At 40.3% G+C, this 21,436-nt stretch overlaps 1 protein-coding gene across 2 annotated transcripts in view; it reads left to right on the top strand.

Moving 5' to 3' along the window:
• Positions 1-605: 605 nt before the first annotated feature.
• Positions 606-21,436, top strand: part of LOC136732050 (synaptosomal-associated protein 25) — a 52,939-nt gene continuing 32,108 nt past the window's right edge. Inside the window, exon 1 of one of the 2 annotated variants that reach the window (XM_066697743.1) lies at positions 606-768. The gene's annotated coding sequence lies outside the window, so the exon portion shown is untranslated. The remainder of the gene's footprint in view (positions 769-21,436) is intronic. The other variant, XM_066697736.1, reaches the window with a different exon arrangement.

Below are 21,436 nucleotides of genomic sequence, written 5' to 3' on the forward strand. Positions count from 1 at the left end.
TCATATGGGTACACACACAAGCAGCGTGGAAGATCCCAGTACCTGATCTCATGTCTGAACCACGTATCTCGGGTGATTGCTGTTTTAACGTCGGTAATATGTCGGATCTATGTCGCACTGTGCGGCGTTTCATTGGCTTTGTTTTGTCGTTTTAATTCCTAAAGCATAGGAGAAACATCCCACATAAGTTCCCTTATATGGCTCCGCCGTATAGGGATGCCCCTGCAGTCCACCCCTTTGGCGACATCAAATCACTGCTGCATTATTCCTAAATTACCAAAAAAAAAAAAACACTCTGCCTGGGTATAACACCGTCCTCCTTAAAGACCCCTAGTGCTCTCAAACAAACCACTCACACCAAGCAAATACTCGTGCAAAACTCAATAAAAGGGTACTCAGCACATCTTTTCAACGGCGCTTTGTGGGTAATGATATTTTTTATACATACATGAAAATATATCTAAACAAATTGGAATGATTGCAGTCCACTAGAACATCTGCCGCTGATGACTCAAACTCGCGTCGCCGCTCCCCCCGGACAGATTGCTATTAAAAGGTGCTGACGTCAGAAAGGGCGGCCATCTTGGATGAGGGCAGAGCTGTATCCCATTGAAGAAGAGCCGAGGAGGTCAGTTTCCACTGCGCGCCCCTCTTTGCAGCAAGCGAGCGTTTGTGAGGAAAAAAAAACAACAACTAATCGGTTTGCTGTTTAAAAACGCAGACATTTCTTCGCCAGAGCTGATTGCAATTCACAGCACAGAAGCACAGGTAAGTTTCTAATTAAATCCTTAACGTTGTGCATTTTATTTTATGTTTTTAAAAAAAAAAAAAAAAAACAAGACGCTATGTGATCGGGTGGCTTTCTATTTTGTGTCATGTTTATTTTCACTGGGAAGCCGTGCAGACAACAGCCGCCCAGCCGAGCCTTTTCTCTTTGAGGGGTCGCTGCTGGTGCTGGATTTGCGTGGATTTGACGACTTCAATGCGCAGCTTGTGTGTTAAACGTGCATGCGTGTATTATTATACATAAGAAGGGCCGCCACGCCTTACTCTGGAGACGTGACGGGCGTGTAAATGGGGATGAAGAGCCGGCGGTGGGCGGCAGTTTCAGCCATTTCAGCACCTCGGCCAGCGACCGTGAAAAGGGCACCGCGGCAGCCCGACTCGCGTTGCAATGGAAGTTGGTTTGCAGAGAAATATAGCGATGATAATAATGCCAGGATGAGGGGTTCACTGTGTGGATGTGCCCAATGCCTTTCCCTTTGACGCAGCGTGGCTGTAGTCTCTGTACGGACGGCGCAGTTGCTGACAGAAGGCAGTTAATCTTGCCTTCCGCCCCCCCAACCCCCCCCACCGGCACGGCCAAGCGGACACGCCTGCCATCCCCACGTCTCGGTAGCGGATCGATAAATATGTCCTTGCTGTTAATTATCCTAAGGGACTTCGTAATAGAAAACGAAGATGCAGACTGCGTGCTTGTGGTGGAATTGAAAGAGGGAGAAAAGTTCCAGTGGAGGGAGGAGGATGGGGTGGGGGGGGGGGCTGGATAATTGAATCCGGGAAAGTCTGCCTTTTTTGAAGTCTTTTTCTTTTTTTCGGACTGCGACACAGCCTGGGCACAGAGAGAGGAGACGTGTGGACATACTTCACCCAGACACCAGCTTTCACGCACTGACGTCAAAGATGTCCAGTCTTGCCATGTTGACGTGCCCGGGCAGTCGCAGTTAACACTGTGATGGAGCGAAAGCGGGCAGGATGTGTGTGTTGCGGGGGGAGAGGGGAGGGGAGGCGGGTTATGGTACCTGCAGAATAACTGAGAGGAAATGTCCACCAAGGATGAATAGTGTGCTAGACTTGTAGACACGACACACGCTAATCGACATGCAAACATGCTTTTACGAAATTAAAATGTAATAAACGTACCCACACTTCCCTTTAGAGGGTGAAGCACAATCATGCAAATCTTGCTTCTTGTACCTAAATGGACAACTTTAAATTGAATAGGTCAGTAATTAACCTCAAACCGCCCCCCCCCCCACAACACACACCACACACACACATCGTGCCCCCCCCCCCCACTTCTTCTTCAAGTACAGTTAAATCGTACTGAATGTAAGATGTGTTATATAAGAATCCCTGTTTTATGTATCTATGATATCTGAGATTTTATTTTGTATTTTGTAGTATTATTTTGTATTGGTAAAATAAACTCGATGGCTTTATAGTCGTACAATCATATTTTATGTAATCTCCGAACTCTTTACACACACACACAGACATACACATGTAAGTAGGTCAAATAAAAACACATTATATGAAGAAATGTTGCCAACCGCCCAGATGCTATTATTGCAATGAACACCTACATAGACAATAGAAGCAAATCGTGAAACAATAATCGTTCAACTATTCAACATACGCATTGTATCGATGTACAAACAGTAGTTGTTAGAATTGTATATTTTAAACCAATTTTAATTGAGGTAGGGGATGCCTGCTGTTTAATGCGCCTGCTTTAATCACTGCTTTACATATTATTCTTTAATTATCACGAGGTAGTAATTTTTTATTTGTTTTTTTATTGGCTTGATAGTGTCTTAAAACGTTCAACGAGGGTTGAACCAGATGAGAGACGCGGCTTAGACATCGATGTTTAATGATTTATTTTATCATTTTCTTTGCATGAGGTTTAATCTGTGGTGATATCGAACCACATTCCACGCATATGCCTTGGTTGTTATAAACCGAGTTGTCTTGAATGGCATAATATCCGTTACAATATACCTGCATGGCGGGCATCCTCCTTTCCAGGACACAAAGAGAGACCATTTGGGGTCTCTTCCCTTGACTTCACATATTCAAGGGAAATTAAAGGTAAAGACTACATAAGTGGCTGAATGCAAGATCTTTTCTATTCTTTCTTCCTGCTTCCTGCATAATCTCTACAAAAACAACTATTTTTAAAAACATTTACAGTTAGTTTTATTTTGTGTTAGTTTGTTTTGTCATTTGTTTTTGGAAGAGGTCAAAATAATAATTTGCAAAATATTTAACTCCATTCATCATGTGCATGCTCTATCTTGATACCGGTCAAATTTTGTCACATTTGTTTGCTAACAGTGGTTCCTGTAACTTTGTCAAAAAAGAAATAAATAAATAAGATAAAAAGATTAGTACTGTGACTCAGACCTTAGAGATTGTTTATGTTGTATTGTGCTTTACTGCCCACGCAATTCTCCAATGTCCTTCTGAATGGCTTTGCGTGATCGGACTGGTAGCATCGAAAAGCTTCAGCGGTTCCCCGAGGTGGTGTAGGTGGTGATTTCTGGGCTTTTGTTGCGTAATCACGCCGTTTTTCCATCGTATATAATTCAATAAATTCATAAAATCAGTGAGTAATAAAACAACCTCGTATTACTGCACCTGACTGGAAAATAACTGGTTAGTTTTAACCTTATTTTATACGTGCTTATGACTGAGCCTCGAATATGTAGGTTCTTTTAAAGCTGGTTTGAAAAAGCAGTAGTCTGCGGACGTTTTTGTTTTTTTCCTTTGCTGCATCACACGTGTTTGCATTGCATGTTCAGAAGAGACAGTGGGAAGAAGGTCTGCCGCCGGCTTGAATGCGGATTGAGAGCAGCGTGTCTGAACGAGACACAAGCGCAGCCGCCCCGCTGTAGCGTCCTGCAAAGCGGCGCACAAATGTGGCCAGGATTTTCTAAACATTGGATGTGTCACCCAAACGAGTTTAGCTTCTGAAAAGGCATAGGTACAGGTTTTACAGACATCCATCTCAGAACCTGTAAATAACTGTCTGTGTGTGTGTGGCCCCTAAGGCTGGAATCCCAATTCATTAGTCTGCGTGTCCCTTCGGAATTAAATGTAAATGCACCATCCCTCTCTCTGCTCTTGCCAAGGAAAAAACTGTCTTGCACACTGTCGCCTGGAGACTGGAGCAGACTGCAGCAGCATGCCTTAAACAGTGCTCCGGCAGTAGGAGACCATGGGAAACAGAGAGAGGAGAGGAGGTGACATTGCTGCATTGGAGGATTTTTTTCCTTTCTCTTTCCATAAAATGGCAACCCATGGATAGGAGAAAAGAGACTGCTGGAAGAGTGCGAGGTGCTCGGGGCTGTGTGTGGCAGGGGCAGCGTCAAGGATAGGTTTGTTTTTTCCGCTTTGGTCTGATCTCTTTTGGTGAGATGAGTGACGGTAATGGATATTGGAAGCATTGCTTGAAGCCGGAGTGGGAGGCCGGAGGGGGCGACAGCAGTTATATGGTCCCTTCCGAGTCGGGGGAGGTTATTGATCTTGCTGAGGTTGAATCACAGCCCTGTGCCAATGACACGTCCATCTTTGTGGCACCTTCTTCTTACAAATGAACCACTGAAAGAAAGCGTGTTTTCCAGAGTTTGTGTCACAAGGAAATTAAATAAATATATACATAAATAATACAGTAATTTGAAGATTTTATTTTTTGGTGCGTGTGTGTGTGTGTGTGTGTGTGTGTGTGTGTGGGAGGGGGGTCACTAAATAATTGATGGATTTCCATTTACAGATAAGTATAAGAAAATGGGTTTTGGATGTAGACGTGTCTTCTTTTGTGAGTCGGCTGCAATGCAGCACAATTGGTTTGGGATTTAGACCCAGCAATATATGGCCACAGTGGAAACACAAATTGATAGCGTACCATTGTGACAGTAAAGAAAGATATAAGCTTTAACTATGGGAGGCTCTCGTACTGTGGGATAAATGGTGACTGTAATGCATATACAATATGCAATACTTTATCTATATGGTGGTGTTTTTAATCTCCATCCTCTGGCTGTGTTGTTTTTATGCTTCCCTACTAATTGCGTAAACCTTTGTGGTCTTCCTGTATCCAACAAATATGTCTTCAATAACTCATCTGCAGTCTGTGGTTGCCAGGTGACTCCCAAGACCTAAGAGTGAAGGCATAGCAGATGTAATTTTAAGGAGGGAGCACTCATGTTTTTTGTGCAGGATTTCCAGCAACATCAGTAGTGATTCCCAGAAAGATCCCAATAACTCAGAGGAAGTGAATGGTCAGTCTTACAGATGAGCAGCACTTTAATTCAGTGACGGAGAAACTCCCAAGAAACAAATGGGGGGAAATGAAAAATGTATTAAGTGAATTAATGAATCCATGAATTGATAATTAGAATTTATTTTAAAACAAAATGGGTTCTCTGAAGACTTATATTGTATTCTGACATCTATTTCATTATGAATGGGGATAACTGTTATAACTCAACATCTTCAGATCCAAAGGCTGTGTAATAATTGTGCAAAACAAACACTATGGAGTACTGTTTAGGTCTCTGGACTCATAACTGGAAAGTTGTGGGTTCAAATCCCAGGTGGGGCAGTGCTGTTGTACCCTTGAGCAAGGTACTTCACTTAGATTGCTCCAGTAAAATGCCCAGCTGTATAAATGGGTTCAAATGTAAGTTGCCCTGGATAAGAGTGTCAGCTAAATGACAAAAAATAATAAAAACAATACTGTAATAAACACAACATTGTCAGGCACAAAAATACAAACATTTCACACAATGTTGTGGTCTACCTGTGTAAAACAATGCCTATATATTGAGCAGTTCATCAGTAGGACTAACCACAAATGAGTGTGATTTCCAAGCCAATATGGTTCACTGAGTGACACACTTTTGCACTGGGTAAGAATATAGTCATGTCTACATGTGGCCGGTATGAAGGCCCTAAATCCATGGACCAGGAAAGTTCGAGATGGGCCTGGGGGAATTGCCTCAACAACAGTGGACACAGACACCTTGGCTGATTTGAACACAAGACAACAGAATTTTATGACAACAGAAAGGAGGCCATTCAACTCATCGTGTTCCTTTGGTGGCCAAGTAATCACAGTGAGCAAGGATCTGACACCACACTTGTGATGCTTGTCCAGAACAGGATGCAGGATTTGAAGTGATGGACACATCTCCTAAATCTAACACTAATGAGTCATGCGTGAAACATTGTTTGGAGGGTGACAGCAGACCATCTTATCCCACACCACCCACAACCAGCCAGTATGTGCAGTGTCCTATGAGTAGGGACTGTCGAGATCTCACAGTATGGAAAGTGGGGATCATTCGCAAACACACAGCCAGCCACAGTTGAATAATTGTGACCAGGAATGAATTTGCACTAAATCTGTGATCAGTCTGGATGAACAGATTATCTTCTAGTAGTTTCTACAGGTAAGTATTGAAACATGGATCACCCTCTCCAAGTAGAAAACTCTTCTTAACTGGAAAGTCTCACCCCTTTATGTATGGACTCAATTAGAATTCTCCAGTACCTTTAATAACGGAGTAATTCAGAAAAACAACAGTAGTTCCTTTTATGTTATTTGTTGTAATAATAATAATGGTACTATTGAATATCTCTTTATCGAATTGCAACTGAATGCACAGAGTGTTGAATGACATCTATTTCCCCTCAGTGTTAGAGGATCTTTCATAAGTAGACAGTAGCTGATGAGTTGAACACATAAGACTTTAAGACTGAAAGACAAACCATTAGGTGTCTTATTCCCTGGTGAATTTCGAAGGCCGCCAGCCATGGAAGTGAAATGCAACGGAGAGGATATGCTATAGAAGTAAATGCTGTGTGTTGCTCGTAAAATGTGATTGCCTTACTCTTAGGGATTAATATACTCTGCTCTAATCCCTGTCCTGAATGAGATACTTGGGCTTTAGCAGTATAATCCAGTCCACTCTCATAAGGGGGGAGATTGAAATAAGAATTTGAAAGCAGAATTGAGGGCTTAAACAGGCCAGCATTGAGCAACGTCTTCTCATTTTTTAAAGCCAGTCATTTCCATAACGTGACTCAGCATTTGTGTTTTCCAATTTAATAGAAGGTCGCATACATGTTAATTTGTGGGCTTTGTGACTCAGAAACTTTATATAACAATGCCGCTATGCACATGCACATTGCCCCACATTGTTTCCTTTTTTCCTCCTTTTCTTCTTACACATTTGTTTAGTAATTTTTGCCTGTTTTGTGTACTTTTTCCTATGTGGAGACTTTTGCCTTTACTCAAGTTATCACATTGCCACACTGTTTACATAAGCACTGGAAACAAAACCCGGTTTGGCTGATTTGATTATTTCACCAGGGATTTAGTGTGTATCTACTGTGTGATGTTTGCATCTGGGGGAAATTATTATTATTATCTAATGAAAGATGAATGGTTTAGGATAATCTAATAAAAGGAAGGTATTAATTTATCAGAGGTACAATCATACAATTGCCCAGTCATGTCCATTGAGGCTTTTGTCCCTACTCTGATATGCTTTGAAGCCACCAGTTGTTTAATGTATACTGTGTACATGTTGATCAGATTCCAGTATTTCAAAAGCATGTTCTGTCTCCAGTATTATAAATATAATGATCATTAAGATAATTGTTATTATTAATATGTTATCTAGCAGATCCATTTACCTGAAGCAATTCATACAAACCTGTAATAATACCCATGAACCTTCTGACCATTGCTAAGCTGTGGAAGGTGAGTCTGTCCCCTGGTCAGTTCTGAAGGTGAGCCTGCCCCCTCATTTGCACTCTATTGGGGTCAAGATGATGAAGCATCGTGACAGAGGCGCACCCCCCTGGCCCGAGCTGTCCTGGCTTTGATTAAGAATGTCTTTAGTTTGATCCATTGCAGTTGATGCAGATGAGGAAAAAAAGAGGTTGGCTTTTGCAGAAAAAAGGCAATTAGCCAGCTGCGTCTCCTCATAATTACTACGTCACAGATGACTGAGATGCCATAACAAATTCCAATACCCAGCATCTGGAACACGTACTGCAGTCAGATGAACAGGGCTTGACATTTTATTTTTTTCCTTTCTTTTTTTTTAATAAGCGATGGCTGCATTTTTAGCCCATTCTGCTTCTTAATTGAACATGGAGAGAGCTGTACATGACCAAACTCGGTTGCTGTTTGCCTCTCTGTCTCAACTGAGCCTCTGATTTCACCTTCCTTGTCTTTCCAACACAACTAATGACATTAACCGCTCACCCTGCCCGAACCTCGTTTGACTGGTGCTTCCTTCTCACACTTTGACTGATTTAGCCTCACATGAGTCAGTTTCCTTGCTCTCCACCGCAAATTACACAGCATTTTCTAACGTCTTAAGACAAACAGATTAAGACTTTCAAGACCAGCTGTGATGAGGAATGCAAATGGTCTGAAAACGTTCATGCTCTACATGGAAATAAAACGACACATTTGGAATAAGATCAGTGATATTCTTTCCGACTGAAGGAAAAGCTCAGTAAAATATCTGGATTACTGGACTGTTAAGTGGATTGTTAGTGGGATATTACTGCATTTTAAACTCCATACTCTGACTTCTGGTCTTTGGCGGTTTGTTAAAAGTTAAAGTGCATATACATCAAAATATATCAGTGTTTCAAAGGGAAATAGATGTTTATCTCACATAAGAAATAAGTGTCAATATTTCTATAATCAGGAGACTATGGCATTCACTTAAGGCTTTAAGACACAATAGTTTCCCCCATTTGTCAAAACACTACAGTGTGCTGCTTTTCATCCATGTGTACATAGGATAAGCATGTTTTGCAGTGCTGTGAGGAGACATTGTTTTCTCAGTGCAAAGAAATACGCAGTTAAAACCCTTGTCTGGCACTCACTGTATATTGGGCCAAGCCAGTTTGTCCATCTAAATTAGATTTACTGTTCAGTACTTGAACGACAGACTTCACTACAGAACAATTGTCAAATGTTCAAATTGCAATGACATACAAATACAGTATACAGTATTTCTTGTATAATTCAATTTCAGCAGGAGTATAGGATGTTTGTGAAGCCCCGTGCAAGCACAGTGATTTATTCTCTAAGGTTTCATGCTGTCAGTGTAGTTTTGTATTTGCTTTATAAAGAGAAGAGCTGTGGTTCTTTTTACTGGGTTGTCATGGCTGTAAGTGTCAGTGTTTGCATGTGTTGTAAAAATTAAGCACTGGAGAGTCATGTTGTGTAGTATGTCTGTTGTTTAATCTTTGATTGGAATTTAAACATGTGGGAAAGGAGTTGCTACGTGATTAAATAAATGATCTGTTAGACCCTTATCCGGGTGTTTACTACAGGAATTAAAATGCTTGGAATTCATTTCAGATTAGTAACAGTAGGCAGGAAAAAGTAGAAAATAGGCGATGATCTGTGCTGGACCATGGATGTGTTTGTGTGTGTGTAATCGCGCACTACAATGCACTGGCGCCTCCCATGTTTAAACAATTCAATAAACAGATAAAAAAAAAAATGCGCAGAGACAGGTTGTGTGAAATCAAGACAATCAGCAGTGTATTGTGATGACCTTGATGGTGATGAATTCCACAATTTACTCCCACGTGAGACATGATGACTTGTAAACGGCACGTTCCTCACGCTCCACTGTGTGCTGCACATGCTGCGCGTGCGCAGTTTGAGAAACGGGTGATGCCAAATTTACTGAGGTGCGAAGCGTGAAGACCAGTCCTGTTGTAAAAGTGCTGGAAAGCTTTAGCCAACTGTAAATAAGACACATTTTAACACTAACAATTAATGTGTTCAGTCATTACAATCATATTGAATGTTTACTAGCCAATTTAACCATTAGGACCAGGATACGAGCTAGCTAATGCAGCTGCTAGGTCGTCAATGGACCTGGAAAGGAGATGTTTTGTACTGAACCTTATTTTGGGGCCAAGGAACACAATTTAAAACATGTTTATATACACACACACACACAGTCTGTTGATTTTTTTTTGATCACTTACTTCTACTACTATATACAGTGCATCCGGAAAGTATTCACAGCGCTTCACTTTTTCCACATTTTGTTATGTTACAGCCTTATTCCAAAATGGATTAATTCATTATTTTCTTCAAAATTCTACAAACAATACCCCATAATGACAACGTGAAAGAAGTTTGTTTGAAATCTTAGCAAATTTATTATAAATAAAAATCAAAAAAAGCACATGTACAGAAGTATTCACAGCGTTTGCTCAATACTTTGTTGAAGCACCTTTGGCACCAATTACAGCCTCAAGTCTTTTTGAGTATGATGCTACAAGCTTGGCACACCTATTTTTGGGCAGTTTTTCCCCCATTCTTCTTTGCAGGACCTCTCAAGCTCCATCATCAAGTTGGATGGGGAGCTTCGGTGCACAGCCATTTTCAGATCTCTCCAGAGATGTTCAAATCGGGTTCAAGTCTGGGCTCTGGCTGGGCCACTCAAGGACATTCACAGAGTTGTCCTGTAGCCACTCCTTTGTTATCTTGGCTGTGTGCTTAGGGTCGTTGTCCTGTTGGAAGATGAACCGTCGCCCCAGTCTGAGGTCCAGAGCGCTCTGGAGCAGGTTTTCATCAAGGATGTCTCTGTACATTGCTGCATTCATCTTTCCCTCCATCCTGACTAGTCTCCCAGTTCCTGCCGCTGAACAACATGCCCACAGCATGATGCTGCCACCACCATGCTTCACTGTAGGGATGGTATTGGCCAGGTGATGAGCGGTGCCTGGTTTCCTCCAGACATGAGTTCAATCTTTGTTTCATCAGACCAGAGAATTTTGTTTCTCATGGTCTGAGAGTCCTTCAGGTGCCTTTTGGCAAACTCCAGGCGGGCTGTCATGTGCCTTTTACTGAGGAGTGGCTTCCGTCTGGCCACTCTACCATACAGGCCTGAGTGCTGCAGAGATGGTTGTTCTTCTGGAAGGTTCTCCTCTCTCCACAGAGACACGCTGGAGCTCTGTCAGAGTGACCATCGGGTTCTTGGTTACCTCCCTGACTAAGGCCCTTCTCCCCAGTTCGCTCAGTTTGGCCGGGCGGGCAGCTCTAGGAAGAGTCCTTGCGGTTCCAAACTTCTTCCATTTACAGATGTTGGCGGTCACTGTGCTCATTGGGACCTTCAATGCTGCAGACATTTTTCTGTACCCTTCCCCAGATCTGTGCCTCAATACAATCCTGTCTCGGAGGTCTACAGACAATTCCTTGGACATCTTGTCTTGGTTTGTGCTCTGACATGCACTGTTAACTGTGGGACCTTATATAGACAGGTGTGTGCCTTTCCAAATCATGTCCAATCAACTGAATTTACCACAGGTGGACCCCAATCATCTCAAGGATGATCAGTGGAAACAGGATGCACCTGAGCTCAATTTTGACTGTCATGGCAAAGGCTGTGAATACTTATGTACATGTGCTTTTTTGTTTTTTATTTTTAATAAATTTGCAAATATTTCAAACAAACTTCTTTCACATTGTCATTATGGAGTATTGTTTGTAGAATTTTGAGGAAAATAATGAATTTAATCAATTTTGGAATAAGGCTGTAACATAACAAAATGTGGAAAAAGTGAAGCGCCGTGAATACTTTCCGGATGCACTGTATATATATATATATTTTTTTTTTTTTAACACACAGGTGTTTTGATAAGAAGTATAATGAGAACAAATGTGTTTATTGAAAATAGGCTATTTTGGCATGCAACAATTTACAACTGATATTCTGTACAACACAGATGGGTATAATTTATACTTGCACTGTAATTTATCTTTATAACAAACTCGAATGTCTTCAACAGTAGGCATACATTTATCACCAGAAGAAAACACAAAACTAAAGGCTGAGATTGACAACTATTAAACCCCCTCCTCCAGTAAAACAATAAGGGAAAGAAATGAATCAACACGTTTCTATAGCAGGTCAACTGCAAAGGCAGTGTCTACCCCAGATTGCTGATTTTCACAAGATGAAAGATGGTAAAGATGTCTGAGAGTGTACCTGTAGTTACTGACAAATCTACAGATGCAAAACATCAGTATGTTTTACACATTTTGTTTGTCCTCCAAGGACCTCTGAAATTATCAGAAATTATCACCCAATACAGCTAATTTGCCCTCTGTGCATTACTCATTGGTGGCACTGCGTTGTGAAATCTTCAAACGCAGTTGTGGTTAATTTTAATAATGTGACTGGATTTGTGTCCAGTTATGCCAGTTACATGATCAAGGCATACAATGACATTCTTCGAGGTTTACTGCCAAATACACTTGTAGTGCCCACAAAATAGCCCTGGCCTTGTCAGCAATATCTGGGAAAATCACGTTCTGAAAGCAGACAATCTGGTTACAACCATTACAAATATTTATACATTGCCCAAGCAGAAAACTGCGTATTAAAGACCACCTGACAAAGAGTAATTCCAAATACATTACACAGACTTCCTGGGAAATGCAATACACATTCCACCAATGCAATATTAAACAACCTCTTAAAATTGCTTACAGCTATGCAAAGTTTAAAATTAGTTTGCAGTGCATTAAAGCTGAAGAATTGTATCCCAATCTCTTGACAGAAGGCAGGTTAACCAATTGAAGATGCTTAAATTTGAAAGGAAAATGTAATTTCACAATTTCACTTGACATTTTCTTTCATTAATTAATGTACTGCTTGTAAACAAATTATGTGTTCCTACTAGTAATTAAACATTTAAATTTAAATGTACACATTCTAATAATTCATATTAAATAAGACGTATTAATAATAAAGTGATAATAAAGCCCTAGCTCCTGCATCGATGCACTTTAATAGAAAGACTGATTGAGATGATTAAAGCAATCGTGAGATTATTAATCAATTAGTGGTTTAATTAATCAGACTTCATGGCCATCTTGCAGGGGAGGAATGAAGAGCAGAATTAGAAAGCAGGTCACATTAAACGCAGGGCCCTAGTGATAGACTATTGTGGTAGCCAATAATAATAACAATGAACAGTATATTCTCAAATTGAAAGGGAAACCTTAATTTGTAACAAATGGCCTTGCATATTTTTAGGAGTAGTAGAAGGGTGTTTTCTATGAACAGTTTAGGGTTATAAAAGTGAGTCGTATATATTCACAGTGTTTTAAGTAATGATATTAGGACATACCATATTTTAAAAGGGTCTCATTGTGTGCTTTGGAAGGATATGTGATAATAGCAGTTTAGTCCATGGCCAGTTTAATTAATAAGCATTTAATGTCTTTGATTGCCTAGAGATGATGTAAGAAAAGTGTCCTGTACTGAGTATGAATGTCGTGAGCTTAGAGTGCCTCGTCATCACCTCGGTGGGACGTGGTGCGACTGGGGTCTAGTGCAGGTTGCAGACATTTGAAGTTGGGCTGGTGTTGCATTTTCTCAGAAGAGCTCCCAATGTAATGAACAACCCCGGTCATCCTTCACATAAATCACCCGACGGCAAACGCTGTAATGCGATAATGACAGGCGAGTGCTTTGATTAAGCCAATGTCGAGAGGAAATTAGAGGCAACTGAACAAATGTAAGCTTTAATTTTCCCACCCGAGAATCAATCAACTGAGCAGGCACATTTTCTCTCTGATTTAACTTCGGCATTGCTTAATTATAAACCATACTCTGTGATTGAGCTCAAGTCTCACTAAAAGACGCATATTTTTTTAGAAAAGCAATAGTTCCCTTCAAAGGTTTATTCCCCTGCTCACCAAAATGATTAATGTCAAAGGTGTAACTGCATATTATTATTTATTTATTAGCAGTTTACACAGTTAACACTTCAAAGCATTACAAAGTGCCTCTATACCTACCAGCTTAGACCTACCCTGTTCTATTATGCATTGAAACACTGTGCACATATTTATGTTCATTTAGAAAAGAGAAAGCAGCACTTCAACAGCTGACGTGTAGTTAAAATTATACTTACATTTTACACATCGAAACAGCAACTTAATGTGAAATATTAAAATAAAATAAGGTGAAGTATTATTTTAACTATCTAAAAAAGACTTTAGGGTACATGTCTTCCTTGGTGTTGGCAAGTCAGCATTTTGTGCTAAAGAACCTTAATGGCATGTTAAAGACTTAAGATAAAAAAATCATTAACATCCCATTTGCATTTATGCTCGCAGTCTGGATAAATTCTCTCTACATGTATTGTAATTGAAAATGCAATGAATTACATGCATACAATAAAGCACCTATGAGATTTGAAAATATATATTTAACATATACAGATGTAGAATTGTTTATCATTCTTCTAAAATACTGAAATAAAAAGTTTGTCTTTGTCTTTGCTGCACAACTTTTAAGAGCTCATGACAGAAATCCTTGAAAAGTCGTTCCCAGAAATAATCTGAGATGTAGTTTGACTTTAAATGTAATGCTGTAATGACAAGCCTGGCCATATTATCATTGTTTACTGCACCCTGTTCCTCTGTGAATTGCAAAGCTGTCTGAACCTATAGCTCTCCTAGTTACAGTGATGGTTTGGTTCATAACAGAGAACATGTATACCTTGGTACAAGACTCTGTCCTCCTTTGTTGAATCATTAATCAGTGCTTTACCTTCCAGATCACATTAAGGTGCTGTGGTTTCTGTCACTGAAGAGGTTTTGCAAACATCAGACGTAAAATAATGGTGGAGCTCTGGCTCCTTTTCTTTTCGGATTTAAATCTTAACAACAATAACAAACGTGTGACAATAACAAAAAACTAGTGAATTTAAAGACATACATAAATGATCACACTACAAGTTGTACAAGAGCGGTTTTTAGTTTTCGGTGCTGAATGTTTAAAACCTCTGCCCTGTTGGCTTTCTTCCAGGGATAAATTATTTAATGATAAAGTGATACAAAATGTAATATTCTTTCATGCATTAATTCAGTACTCGTTTTTTTGGAACATGCTCAAAATTATATTCCAGAATAGACCATACCAGAAATTAGCAGACATTTAATCCCATTATGCTGTTCTCTTAGCGAGGTGGAGTGTTTGCACCAGCGGTCGTTAACATCAGGTGAGACCCATTAAGTCACTAACTGACTCGGTGAAGACATTAATACCAAGTGTGGGCATTACTGTATTTTTCTATGGCAAATCTGTCTTAGTCTAAATACCTACTCTTACGATCCAGTTTATTTATAAGAAAATCCTTCCTTTGGCTTACCTCCATTGTCCATTGGGCGTTTGATGACACTTGAGGTCACAAAAAACACAAACGTTAAAAATCTTGAGTGTGAATCACTTGGATTCTGACCAAGAACTTGATCGAGGGAGATAATTACACTGGCAAAACTCCCCACCCATCTGCTTTGCAGTCTTTACCATCCCCAAACACTGTGGCGCCAGAGCCTCTCTGGACTGTGCATGAGGGGATCATGCAGCTCAGTGCACAGCCCTGCGGAAAACCTACATGTCAATTCTTGGAAGAAAGCACAGGTACATTTCCCATTCTTTAAGTTTTGCCTTACTTTTGCATGTATTTATTATTATTATTATTATTATTATTATTATTATTATTATTATTATTATTATTATTATTATTATTATTATAGTATGACGCTCTTTACATAAGTAACAGCCAATTCCCTTTTTCTTCCTTTTTGACAGTAGGAACATTGTTTTATTTGTATTTGTTGGTGCAGGAAACACCTTGGCCTTTTCACAAAGTTTCAGATAAATGCCAGAGATAACTGTCACCTGTCCTTAAGAGTAGCTGAATTCGAAGGGCAGGTTGACCAGGGTCCTTCAGAAAATGTTCCTAAAACCAACAAACTGAATTGTTGAGGCCCTTACTGTGCACCTGTAATGTTGTCAGTGATATCATTAATGATTTAATGTGTTTTGATTCTTCTTAACCCAGTGATTAAGCTCGTCTCTTTATTTTCCTGTTCTGTTTTTTTTGTGAAAACTGAAATGAAAAGAGCCCACACAGTAACAGGTGATCACGTATTCATACCCTCCACCCCCTCCCTCTCCATTGCCTCTGAAGGCGCTTGTCATATTTTCAAGGATTTTCTGGACAATTGCATCTTGAATTGCAACACTTGGTCATAAATTAACACAACCCCACCCCCCCAGGTATCAAAAAGCCCCCACACACATTCTGTTCAGTACAACAGCGAAGGTTAGTGTCTTCAAGGGCAGTCTGATTGACTGCCACTTTATGTCTCCAAGAAGTACGAGAAACATGAGCAAACACTGTCACACTGTGTCCCCCAGGGAGGTCATGACAGAAGGACTGGGTTTGCAGTATGATAATGCCCCCAAACAGCCAGACTTAACATGAGAAAGAAAGAATGTTTTATGATGTCACTGGTTCTCAATAGAAGATAATGATTCTAGGTAGAAGTTACAAATAGGCTCCCATGACACTGCAGATCACACAGAACCCGCCCTAAAAGCTGACACGCTCTGTGGAGTCTCCTGCATCCCAAAGATAAAGGTTCTGTCAGGGAGCGTGGCCAATGGCTGAGAACTTAGAGATTTACCCAGCGGGAGTCCTTTAGACTCCCTCAGGACCACGCCCTCTGGCTTAGGGTCTCGTCTGTTCAAGAGCCCTTTAAAAGACGTCAACAAGCTGCAGGACAGAATTGTATTTTAGAGTACAGAGGGATGTTTCTGGACCAGTAAGAAAACCTGTTCAGATCTGAAGGAGAATACTTGAGACATTTTTTGTGAAGACCATGATGTCTCGTAGAGAAGTTAGACATACAAACATCTACAAATACTGCCTAGAGCTTAGAACACATTTTATATGCACTGCCTGAAAGTACATAAGTTAGAGGTTATGCCACAAAAAAGATGACCCAGATATTATAAGATAATCTCTGCAAATTGTAAAAGTGACCAGAGGTGCAGATTATGATTCTTAGTAGAATGTTGCATTAATACATCAGGCTTAAAAAGCAGAAACCAGCAACATTGCAAGATTTTTTAAATAACCATTTGTGCTATTTTTGTATTTTATTGTTTCTTTTTAATGTAGAATATTTCATAATTTATTTTCCCGAGGGAATTCAGACCACCACATTTCTCTCCCAGTGAGCTAGACAACAGCAGGAAAAATAAAGATGACACTCTTGTTGGAATAAACAATTATTGGAGAAGCAGAGGCAGTTGGGGGGGTGGGGTCGGGTGGTGGAGGATGTAGTTTGACCCAGACTCAAAAACTGGAAGCCTTTGTGTCAGTGCGCCCAGAGAAGGTAATGGAGCCTTCACGAGGGGTTGTCAGCAGAGACAGTCAATGTTTCACCACTGTGGAGCATCCAGGCAACTCCATGCAAGTCTGTTTGTCATGATTGGTTCTCTCAACGGCCTCAATCTGAAGCACCAACGTTATCAAGCTGAGGCAAAGGAATTGCGAATAAGCAATGGGGCAAAAGGAGGTGTAGTGACTACACCTTATGGGGTGGGGTGCCGTTGTTGTTGGCACAGCTAACAGAGGGCGATTTGCAGGGAACGAATCCTGTGCGAGTCTACATTTGGCCACAGCTTTTCAGCTCCTCTCAATCCATCAAACAGATAATACAGAACAGATCGTAACAAGCTGGAAATGTTTGGATGGGTTCATTGGAGTTGGGAAGACTTGTCTGTCATGTCTGGGCTTGTCATGGCCTTCTGCCCTGACATCCTTTGCCTTTGCTCACCAACAGAGGTGGCTTTCTACTGCACAGCATTATATAAAAGTATTACTATGCAAGAAGTAGGGTTGTATTGTCAACCACTAACTTAATTCATGGTTTTATTGAGTACAACTTGCTTTAACCTTTGGAAAAAAACATAAAAACAAGTACAGAGAGAAGACACTAGAGACAGGCTTTGTATTTCAAAACAAAGCAATGTTTTTCCCCTGTTTTGAAGTGGCTTCTGGAAATTATTAATGTTTTATATTTAATTCTTATTGTTGTGGTTTGTTATTCCTGAAAAAATAATTCTGCATACAAATGTATTTGTTTGTATTTAAAACATTGTTTCTTTTTTAAGGAGAAGAAGGTAGGACTTGGAACCATAGATAAAAAAAGATATAACCATACAAACAAGACTGCTGAATTAATCAGAACCGTGCTGCTGCAATGGAATTCTTCCTGTTATATCTTGGCCTGTGTTTTTACACGATTGATTCAGCGGAAAACAGAGAAGAGTGGCTAAAATAGCGCTGCGTAAATCCTCTTTTAGAAGCTGCTTTAATCTGCACCGTAGTCAAGCTGTGGCTGTCTGTGATTGAGCCCCAAAGGCTCAGATCAAATCGGATGACTGCTGTAAAGAGGAAAGGGAGTGTGTGTGTGTGTGTGTATGGTTGGGGGAGTGTGGGAGAGAAGGGGGGGTGTTATTTTATTCCAGCTGTCATGTGAAGTAGAGAGGAACTGATGGCGAGTTAGCATATTCCAGCAGGGCAACCCCTGTAGGTTTGACTGACCTGTATTTCTGTATTTTTCTCATACAAGTGAGTGGTGAGGCTTTGTTTTTACTCTGACATTTTGAGGCAGTCTCTTTATCATCATGATTACGGAGAGGCACAGGAGCCACATTCTGTCCTCTTCCCGTCCCTGACTGGGAGATTAAGGCTCACAGTGGCCCTTCTCAGTGGTGACTGGGAAGATGCTCTGAGGGACTTTTTCGTATATGCCATTTTTTCATTGTAAACATGTAGTTCAGCACTTGTGTTTTATTAGGCATGTGTAGATGTGTCAGCTATTGTGCATGAGCAAGTGGCAACCATGAAATGCGTTTTATTAAGAGTGCAGTAATATTAGCTACATTTGATTGAAAAGTAGATTTGTTTATTTATTTATTTGTTTGTTTGTTACCATATCAAGGTTGGAGAGTTCGCTTGAGTGGCTTCTGTTAAAATAGTACAAGTCTGGTGGGGGGGGCAGGGCAGTGTTTTGGGGAGGTTGTGCTACAGTGGAGCCTGCATCTGCCACAACCCTTCTGTGGATGTTTGTTCGGGTTGTGGGGGGGGGGGTTGCACAGTGGGAAATCAACACAGGAGGCGTATTCTTCAGGTGGATGGACAGCGAGATGGGAATGAAAACTGACAATCTGCGAACAATGATGGGCGAGCTTGCTGTGCTCTGCTGTGCTCATCGGTGGGAGGCTGCATCTTATGAAACATGTCTGAGTGCAGGAAGAGACGATGGGATAGAAAGATGACGAGACTCACTGCAGCAAGAAAGAGCGAAAAAAGAAAACAGGAATCTGCGAGGGTTCGAGTCCTGAGACCTCCCTTAAGAGAAGATTTCTGTAACGGAGTAAAGCGTGAGGGGAGAACAACTTTACACAACTTCACTGAATATGGATGAACAGTTGCCTCAGCCTCAGCTTTACATATAAACAAGGATGCTTTTAAGAAATGACAAAAATTCAGGCCTTGCCATTGAAAAGTCAAAAGTTACTTGATTGGCCTAGTAAAATAAATAAATACAAAAACAACTAAATAAATAGATGCTGAAAAAGTGTTGTACCCTGTCTAGTATGTGGAGATGTTGCCAAGCTGTTATAGTAATAAAAATGATAGTGATCGATATAGTGACTGTGGTCTGAACACTGCTTGTGAGTGCAGTGCTCTGAAATGTGCTGCTGTACATTTTAGAAAATAAGGATGCGGCATTCCTAAGATCAATTCCTGCTGATTTAAGCATAACTATTAATTTTTAATATGCACTGCGGCCTTTCCAGTTCAGCCTCACATCCATGGCTTTCATTGCAGTTACATCTCTGTTCCAGCTGGCCGGGCCTGATCAGAATAATATACAGCCTGAGTAATCGTTGACCTCTGCCAGTCATCAGCTCCTGGAAACCTCAAAGGAGTCACCTGGGCCATCTCACCCTGACTCCCACGCTCTCCACACAGACTGAAGACCTGGCCATTGCAATGCCAAGAGCCCAGAGCTCCCTTTGTATCATGGCTCAAATTAAGTGGGGAGACCACATATTAGCAAACCAGTCTGATTCTCGAGCAGAGTCGCAGATTATTCAGGATAGTATGTTGTGGAAAAAAGTGTGCACATGGGATAGAAATATTGGTTACAGTAAATAAATCGTCAAGAATGCAAACATAATTGCAGCTCAATCGCTTCTCAAACTGAGTTTATTCTCCACAGTACAGCTGTTTTTACAGATTAAATTTCAATGCAGATTTTTATATCAAATTACAGATGTACATAGGAATGGACTAACGGTTATATTTAGGTTGATTAGAGAGCATTAATTTGAGTTATTTAGCTAAATATTTCATGAAAATTACATTAAGTGATTAAGTATGTCTTGGTCTGGGCTAGAGTTTAAGTTTAAATTGATGTTCATTTGAGGTTATGGTTGGTTTTCTACTGAGTTAACTGAATCGGGTGAAGATGGGACTAGCCTGAACTTTTGGTGTTGACTAGGGTTGGGGTTCAGGTTGTTATTTGACCTTAAAATGGGGCAGGTAACCTACTGATGTAATACAATGGTTTACTATAAAAAGCCTCTCCTTTTTGCACTGCAAGGCAGCATCACATTTCAAAAAGATCTGGAATATTATTTTGTTGTTTGTCTAATGAATTGCCATTTCTGTATGAAATGGAGATTTTGAGTATATAAGAAAAACAATGATGTATGGATACAGGTGAAGGTAGTAATGGTCTTAAGTGTTCAATGTAGGCTATTTACAGAGTATTACTCCAAGTAGGTTTGTTACATCTTACACAACAATTAAGTTCACTAGTGAAATTAGCATTACATTTTGGTCAGGGCTAGGGTTAGAGTTCTCAGCTAGCTTAGGGTTGATTTACTCAACTCTAGTTTACCTTCTTGGTGAATTATAGGATATAAGTTGTGTGAGAGTGTTTCTGTGTGTAGTAGAGAGTAACAGCATTTGTTATGTTCTGCAGACTGAAGACATTTCTCTTAAGTCATGTCCAATGCATGCTACACCAATCTGTACTCATACACTTGAGTAAAATCAGACATAATTTAACACTAGAGCTAACTAGCTCAGGAGAACACGGCATCTATTTTACTGTGAAGAAAGAGACAAACCACCAGTCAATGTACATGCTTAACAAGCTTAAAATCATGAAGAATATCCCTCCTTTACTGTGAAACATTTGATGTACCTTACACAATGCAGAAAGACAACAGTTATTTCTTAGTTGCCATCTGGATTAAGGCCCCCTTGGGGTTATGTTTGAAACCCTCATTTATGAGTTCAACAGACAGGAAGAGTAACTGTAGCCATTGCAGCTCTATTCTTGAGCCAATATAGTAGATGTTGTCAATTGCTTCCTTTAAAACAGGAATCTCCAGCCTTGGTTCTGTAAAGCCACAAATCACCAGGTTTTATAGATAGGTTGTGTTTCATGGATAATCAGCAATTTAATGTTAACTGATTAAGTCAGCAATTCAACAGCTGAATTAAGTTACTGAGATTCTTTAGATAAATAACAAGAAAGGTGTCTTGCAGTCCTTGTAATGTGGAAAGTCTTTAGCCCACAAAACTATCACTTTTTATTTTTGTCCCTATTAATGGAACTCGATTGGTGTGCGGTTTCTTCTTAGATGCAGCTGCAAGAGATAATGATAAAACCTGAAAGCAGAAGACGAGAACTAAA

This window comes from Amia ocellicauda, chromosome 1 (assembly GCF_036373705.1).
Source record: "Amia ocellicauda isolate fAmiCal2 chromosome 1, fAmiCal2.hap1, whole genome shotgun sequence".
Lineage (NCBI taxonomy): Eukaryota > Metazoa > Chordata > Actinopteri > Amiiformes > Amiidae > Amia > Amia ocellicauda.